The 8,202-nt window shown below is 40.2% G+C and overlaps 1 long non-coding RNA gene across 1 annotated transcript in view; it reads right to left on the reverse strand.

The window, feature by feature from the left end:
* Positions 1-7,924, reverse strand: part of LOC121140932 — a 33,955-nt gene extending 26,031 nt beyond the window's left edge. The window contains exon 1 of the long non-coding RNA XR_005877888.1: positions 7,754-7,924. This is a non-coding gene — a long non-coding RNA (uncharacterized LOC121140932). The remainder of the gene's footprint in view (positions 1-7,753) is intronic.
* Between the last annotated feature and the right edge of the window lie 278 nt (positions 7,925-8,202).

The raw sequence follows: 8,202 nt of genomic DNA on the forward strand, positions 1-8,202 counted from the left end.
AGGACAAGGAATTATAAAGCAGGGGACAGGAAGGTAGTACAATCTAGGCAGTCTGAAGAGCAGTGCAGTCTGTAAATGCAATCAGAGGACAAAAATCACCCCTTTGATTTGAGCATTGATAAAGGTGAGAACTCTCTAGTAGCTGGCTGCTTTGCCTCTCTGTTCCTCAGCTTTAACCCCAGTATCTGTCTCTGGGTTTTCATTATCTGTGCTACATAAAAATTTCATCAGAATTGATGATATTATAATAAGGCATTCTAGCTTCCTCACATGGACAGAAGAAGCTCTTCTGGATGAAGTACTAGGTAAGGTTAGGCAGATGGAGAGGCGGGATTAAGTGAAGGATGATAGGTGTGCAATGAGCTTTTGAGGCAATGGTGTCTCAGTACCAATGTGATGAGTTGTGACTGCACAAGAGCAGCACAGAAAGCAAAGTGGGAAGAAGTGGGGTGGGAGACTGTCTCTGCTATTGCTGGTTGTCAAGTTGTCAAGTAGAGCACTTCTGGATTTAGATAAATGCAAAAGACTGGGCACACCTGTGAGGTGCTTTTTCAAAATTAAATCATTAGAAGTAAAAATCCCACTTCCAACCCAGATCTTTGAGTGGGATGATAAACCGTTAATCTGGATCTTTTGAGCTGGGAAGATCTACCTTTAATCTGGGCCACACCTGCTGGGAGCCTATATAAAGAAAATGAAATAATAAAGCTTTCATATTTTGCCTTTTTGGTCCTTGTTACCAAATCAAATCCTTTACTGATGGAAGAACCCTTTTCTCTTTTTGTCTTCTTCTTGATCCTGGCCTATACTGAAGACCACATGAGATACTCAACACTCTTGGAATGAACAGATACTGAATTCTTGGACCTCCTGTTCATAGACAGTCATTGTTATACTACCTAGACCACAGCCCGTAAGTCATTCTAAATATATATAAGGAGAAAGAGAGAGAGAGAGAGAGAGAGAGAGAGAGAGAGAGAGAGAGAGAGAGAGAGAGAGAGAGAGAGAGACTGACTTCATTCTATAAGTTATAATTTTACTCTGGGAAACCCTGACTGATAAAGATGAAGTGATGTACGAGGGCAGATTAGCTATTTTTCCAGAGTCCACAGAAGGATTTTAAAGTACATTTCAAGGTCAAACCTAAGCTTTCAAAGAGCACATGACAACTCCCTTTTAAATAATGATGAACTTCACTGTTGACTTCCAGAGTTTGCACATGCCTCTGAAGGAGCATCAATGCTTTCACCCAAACGTCTTTGAACAGTGAGGGCCTTGGAGGACAGGCCCTTTTCATATCTATGTCTACATTTCCATACTTGATGCAAAACTTCGTACACAACATCCTTTGAAATACGTTGGTAAAGGAATAAATGAATACACAAATATAAATAAACTACAGAAAATAAAATATAATTTCCCTTCGACTGTAGATGGCTGGATAATATTATTTGCAGATGAAAAAATCTAGTCTAGCCATGAATGTAATTGTATTAGACACTTTTACTCTTGCTGTAACCAACTACCTAATAGTATGCAGAGTTAGGAAGGAAAGCTACATTTTAGCTCACAGGTTAAGAGATAGAGTCCTTATCAGAGGAGGCATAGGGGCACTATAGGGTTATAACTGTGGCTGTAGGAACCTGCTCACATTTAGACAGTTTCAGAAGTGGAGAACAGAGCTTAGATGGCTTTCAGAAATATTATGAAAGCAAGCAACTTTATTTAGTTAAGGAACAAAGCCCCATGGAATGTTGTGGCTAGGTTACTAGGCTCATGTGTAGGCATTTTGGACAGATCTGGATGGACAGGTATTCTGGCACTTGTGAGTCACAGAATACTGAGTGTTATACAGCTCAGATGGAAAGGTATCCTGGAGCTCGGGAGTCAAGGACTACCACAGGCCTCAGAAAGTAGAGCAGTTTACAGCCCTGCCTCAGGGAAAGGCTTCCCAGTGTATCCACTCTGCTCCAGCAGGAGAGGGTCTTCCAGCTGGGGATGTTTGCCCAGTGTAGCAGTTTTGCTTTGGCAGGAGAAGGTTTCCTGGGCAAAGTTGCTACAGTTCAGCTCTGCTCCCGTGAGAGTAGAGACCCAATGTAACAAATCTGCTCTGCCAGAGGAAGGTTTCCCTGGCAAAAGTTTTACAGCCCTGCTGACTCTGCTCTGCCCAGGGTCACCTCTGTTCTGCTGCAAAAGAAGGTCTTCACCGGAAGCTCATGGAAGGGGTTTATTGGGAGGGAAGAATTCAGGTAGCACAAACAGCAAGAAGCTGAACAGACACAGGGTTTATATAGGGCTTCCAGGGCAGGGAGGGGGTGGGGGGAGGGAGAAGAAAACCCTGAGCAAAGCCAAAGAAACACACTTTGGCCCTGCAACCAGAACCAAAAAAATGTACCCTGACCCTGAAACCAGTGCCAAAGAAACACACTTTGTCCCTGGAATCACAGTCAGTGAAAGAAATACACCCTGGCCCTAAAACTAGAGCCAAAAGGCTAAAAAGGACCAGAGAAAGAAACACACTTTGGCCCTAAAACCAGGGCCAAATATGACCCAAACCCTATGCAGAAAACTAACCAATCCTTGAGCAGGAGCTCTAACCAATCTGAGCGCAGCATTGAAATCTGATCAATCCCCACCCTGGAAGCCCTATATAAACCCTGTGTTTGTTCAGCTTGTGGCTGTTCCTCCCAATAAATCCTTTTGATGAGCATCGGTGAAGATCTTCTTTTGTGGGGGAACAGGGGTGACCCTGGGCAGAGCAGAGCAAACAGGGCTGTAACACTTTTGCTGGGGAAACTCCTCTGGCAGAGCAGGGTTATTACTCTCAGCTCTCCACTCTCCTGGGAGCAGAGATGAACTGTAGCAACTTCGCCCAGGAAACCTTCTCTTGCTGGAGCAAAACTGCTACACTGGACAAACATCCCCATCTGGAAGAGCCTCTCCTGCTGAAGCCGAGCTGATACATGATATGATACAAGGGGAAGCCTTTCCCTGAGGCAGGGCTGTTAGCTGCTCTGCTTACTGAGGTCTGTGGTAGTCCTTGGCTCCAGGACACCTTTCCATCTGAACTGTGTATCACTCAGTATTCTGTGACTCCCCAGTGCCAGAATACCTGTCCCTCCGGATCCGTCCAAAAGCCTACAGTATCCTGTCAGAACTCCAAGGGCAGGCTAGTATAAATGTCTAAATACTGACACCAGGATCCCAAGGTCTGCATCTCCACAGCACTTGGGTTAAAGTATGTGCCACTACACCTGTTTTTTTCTTTTCTTTTTTTTTGTTGTTGTTTGTTTTGTTTTGTGAGCTCTGGGGATTGAACCTAGGTTTCCTGATTGCAAAGCAAGTACTTTCAAGAAGATATCTCCCCAGGCCATTGTGCTAAGTCTTAGAACCCCAAATGCATGCAACACTGATATACTCAGTCAATACATTTTTATCACACTAAATGGAAAATGTCTAATAATTTAGCCCTTATTTCTCAAAGTAATAATACCTGTAAGAAAACAGTGCAAATACAATGGAATGTATGGAATATATTAAAATAAAAACTGATGTCATTTTTAACCTTACCATATGAAACAAAACAAGTACACATACATTTTAGTAATCTTTCCTATTTTCATTTTTTTGTAGTTCCTTCAAGGTTATATCAACAATTATAGAATCTCAAATGTAATACTTAAACTGCTTTAGGTTATAACATTTTGCACTGTTTTCATTTATCGCCATTGCAACTTGAGTGGAATAAATATCAATAATTTTTCTTGCATAGCCACATAGGTAATACTATCGGTTACCAAAAGCTGCACCACATGAGGTGAAGCCAATGAGCTTTAAAACACTAAAGTTACCCACCACTGCAGTGACATCCCTCAGAGAGATATGTGGTGTTTTCATGTATTGCACTTTGTTTGTTGGCTGAAGAATGAATTGGGGGTCATCACTTGAGTTTCTGCTTGGCAGGTCCTTGAAATGAAGTTGATGAGTTTCAAATCCCTTTTCCAGCCCACATCTCCCTCTTGAGCACCAGATCATAAATTCAGCTCTCTTCTCATCACCCTCTCAACATCTTACAGACATCTGAGGCTTACTTTGTCCAAAGCTGGACTTGTTTCCTTTTGTATTCTCAAACTTGCTGTGGCTTCTATATTTTTATTTGACTGAAAGAAATAACTTTGCACCCAAGAAGTTGAAAGACAAGATCTATGAATTACTTTAATTTTTTCCTATATACTCTTTGTAAATAAACATATTTTAGAGTCCCTCATAGTATCTCTCTAGGCCTATTTTATGGGATCAGCCTACCCACACCTACATGTGCATAAACAAAGCAGCCCAACTGAATTATCTAATGTGACACACTCAACTATTTATTCATGGAGATTGAACTCTTAAGTGTCTGTAAAACTCATCTAAAAAGAGAAAGTTAGAAATGAGGAGATTATAAACAAATTTTCAAAAAGTATTCATTCCCTGAGGTCTTTTAATTGTCTTTTTGTTGTTGTTTGTTTGTTTTTGTTTGTTTTTGAGACAGGCTTTCTCTGTGTAGTCCCGAAATTTGCTCTGACCAGGCTGCTCTAGAACTCACAGAGATGTACCTGTATTTTCCTCCTTAGTGCTGGGTTAATATGGGTATCATCACTGCCTGGCATAATTGCTTAATTCTTTGTTCTAATGGAGCAATCAAAGTTTAAATGCCACAGCAAGTGTGGATTCTTTCTATGGGAGTTTACACTAGGACATTATCTTCTTAACTCTCCTGCTAACCTCTAATTTGAAGCCATGAGGAAAACAAGTATATGAACCTGATGACACACTTGCCCTTACATGAGGTCACCCGAAACTTCCTTCCCTTAAGCAGGGAACTCACACAATCTAAAATGCTGCAACATCAAAGGAGAGGCTCTTCTACTGCAAACCTGTGTTTCAGGTATAAGAAGAGCATATTTGTGAGTGAAAGACCCTGGCCCAGTTTAAACAGGCAGCTGAGGCTTATGGAGAATTCCGTTCCCCCACAACTGCATAGTCATTGCCTATCAGAAGGGAGCTCAGCTCAAGGACACAGGCTGTCGGGTATCTGCAGGTGGCCGGATGGCCAGCTCAGCAGGGTTGAGCAAGCACAGAGACCAATTGTTCCTCAGATAGGGCCAAGGCCAAGACTTGAGTTCCAAGAAAAACCTCAATTGCCCGCGCTCTGAGCCCTAGCCTCATTTAAATTGCCTAATCAGGGTCCTGTTACTAGGCTTCTCGCTTCTGTACTGTGCTTTTTGCTATAAAAGAACCCCTGAGTCCCCAGCTCGGCGCGCTCAGTTCCCCGAGACTGAGACGCCCGGGTACCCATATGTCACCAATAAAGCCTCTTGCTGTTGCATCCAAGTTCGTGGTCTCGCTGTTCCTTGGGTACGGGTCTCCCTTCCGTGAAAGTATCCCTATTGGGGTCTTTCAGTGAGAACTTAGGATAATCCCCTACAAGTTTTAAGTATATGTTTGTAAACTTCTAAATTGCAGTTGGTCATACAAAAATAGTTTTTTCTCAGCTGTTTAGTGAAAACTATTCATTTCACAATAACAACAAAAAATAGCAATTCAATGTTTTCCCCAAATTTTGACAAATGTTCTAACAAATAGAAAGTTCAGAGATTCAAGATCAGGCCTTTATCTTCCCGCAAACTTCCATCGTACTGAAGAGACACAGGACAAACAAAGCCCCCTGGGCTGGACGCCTCGACTCTCATGGAGCACTCTCCTCATCCAGAAGAATACACTTTTCTGAGCTTTCTGAACTTGGTCTGTAACCATGGTTACAGAAAGCGTAGGTTGAAAAGATGGCTTGAACAACTGACTAAGTCAGTAAAGTGCATAAGTGTAGTTACCATGAAAACATAGATCATGATATCAATGCAGGAAGCTGCCACAATCATTTCACCATAAGTTATAAAAATGCTACTAAACAATGAGAAATTAAGTGGCTACAGGATATGAAGCGTACATTTAAGTGAGAACAGTAAGATTAGGATATGATGAAAGTTGATCTGAGGAGCTGAAGAAAGAAATAGAATGGCCAGAGAAATTTCTGAAATGGGGCAAAATTGTTAATGACATTTAGAGAGTGTGCATTCCTAGACAGGAATATCCTGAAGGAAAAGAAAAAGAGTCAGGAAGAATGAAATGTTCTCAAGAAAGAGAAACAAACAAACAAACAGAAAAAGAAACCAAGATGCAGAAAGTAGAACTAAATTAAAACAACAAAAACTGAATCTGAATTGAAGGACACTATTCTAGAAAACTTAACCAATACAAATGAAATTTTAATACAGACACTGAAATATGTTGTGTCCTGGAAAAACCTCATACATGCATCAGATGAATGTCTCAGTACATTCACTTTGTGCACCCAGGTAAAGAACATATGGCTTTAAAGCAACAAAATTAACAAACAAAAACAGTCACATCAATGTCACAAGACAATAGGATGTTTACAAATTTGCAAGGAAAATAAGAAAGTTAGAATTCAAGAACTGTATCTACAGATTGTTTAAAGAAATGTTGGAATTGTCATGATGCACAAAAACTCTAAAACCATCATTTTAAACCAAGAAAATAATGGGAAAAGACAAATGAAGACTTTTAAATTTATGTAATTCAGAATTAATGTTTTTAAAACAGAAACAGTGTTTCATCAAAATGATAGTTCATAAACTCTCACAGCATCAAAATAATGCAACAGTTTAGTTTTCATACTAGATTTTCTTCAAAAGTTGTCTAAAATTAATGTTTTGTTCTCCTTCAAACAGATATTAGGGCTCAATCCCTCTATGTTCTGCTAGTTTAAGATGTCATTTCTGCTTTAAGACCTCCTCCAGTGCACTGCTCAGAGCGGATGCGCTTCCATTTCTGTAATTTCTATTTTACCTTTTCCTCATCACTTAGTTTTTTGGTATTTCTAATTGAATCAGTCCTTCAATTTAATTAATTTCTTTTTATGTTTATTGTTGTTGATTTTGTTTGTTTGTATTGTTTGGGGCTTTTTGGGGTTTTGTTGTTGTTTTGTTTTTGCTTTTTGGATTTTGTTTTGTTTTGTTTTTTTCGAGACAGGGTTTCTCTGTATTGTGTTGGAGCCTGTCCTGGAACTCACTCACTCGGTAGACCAGGCTGGTCTCGAACTCACAGTGATCCGCCTGTCTCTGCCTCCGGAGTGCTGGGATTAAAGGCGTGCACCACCAACGCCTGGCTTGTTTTGTTTTTCTTGCTGGTTTAGTTTTTTTTTTTTTCAGACAGAATTTCCTTGTGTAGACCTGGCTATCCTGGAATTCACTCTGTAGACCAGGGTAGCTTCAGACTCAGAGATCAACCTGCCCCTACCTCCATAGTGCTGGTATTAAAGGTGTGCACCACCACGCCTGGCAATTAACTATTTTTTTACATATTATATATCATGTATTTTCTGTTTCTTTTATGTCAGCTAATTTCTCAACATTTTAAACTTTCACACCTAATTGCTTTCTTTGAGCTGCTTTGAGATAGGTACATTTTTCTGTTCATGCCCACCTGGAACCCACAATTTACCACAGGTTGATCTCTATGAGAAGGACCTTCTAAATCACCTTTCCAAATGCCGGGGTTACACACTTTGTAGCCATACCAGGTTCATTCATAGACACACTTACCCAAAGCAATTGACTAATTTTTTTATAAAACACAATATTATAAGAAACTTATAACAATATTAATAAAGGATATTATGTTTACTTACATTTTCATACCATAAGTAGTGTTTGTACACCAATGTTGAATATAATATGGTATCAATGATGCTTCAGAAATATACTTAGAAGCCAGATTCTGATGGTGAATGCCTTTCATCCCAACACTCCAAAGGCAGAAGCAGGTGGAATTAGTTAAGAGACAGCCAGAGGCACACAGAGAAACCCTGTTCAAAAATAAAAAGAAAGAAAGGAAGAAAGAAAAGAAAAGAAAAAGAGTAAGAAAAGACATATTCTTAGAATATACTCAGTGCAACATTTGGTCCTTGCCACACAAATTCATATGAGATTAGTTTTTACACTTTGCAATAGACATTGAGCCAATGAAATGCAGAATCTTCGAGTGTTTAAAGCTATAATTTGAGCGGGGAAGTGGTGGCAATGGCGGCACATGCCATCAATCCCTGTGAGTTCAAGGACAGCCAGAGTCAGTTCCAGG

The sequence above is a fragment of the Mesocricetus auratus genome, unplaced genomic scaffold (assembly GCF_017639785.1).
Source record: "Mesocricetus auratus isolate SY011 unplaced genomic scaffold, BCM_Maur_2.0 Super-Scaffold_100006, whole genome shotgun sequence".
NCBI classification, from domain to species: Eukaryota; Metazoa; Chordata; class Mammalia; order Rodentia; family Cricetidae; genus Mesocricetus; species Mesocricetus auratus.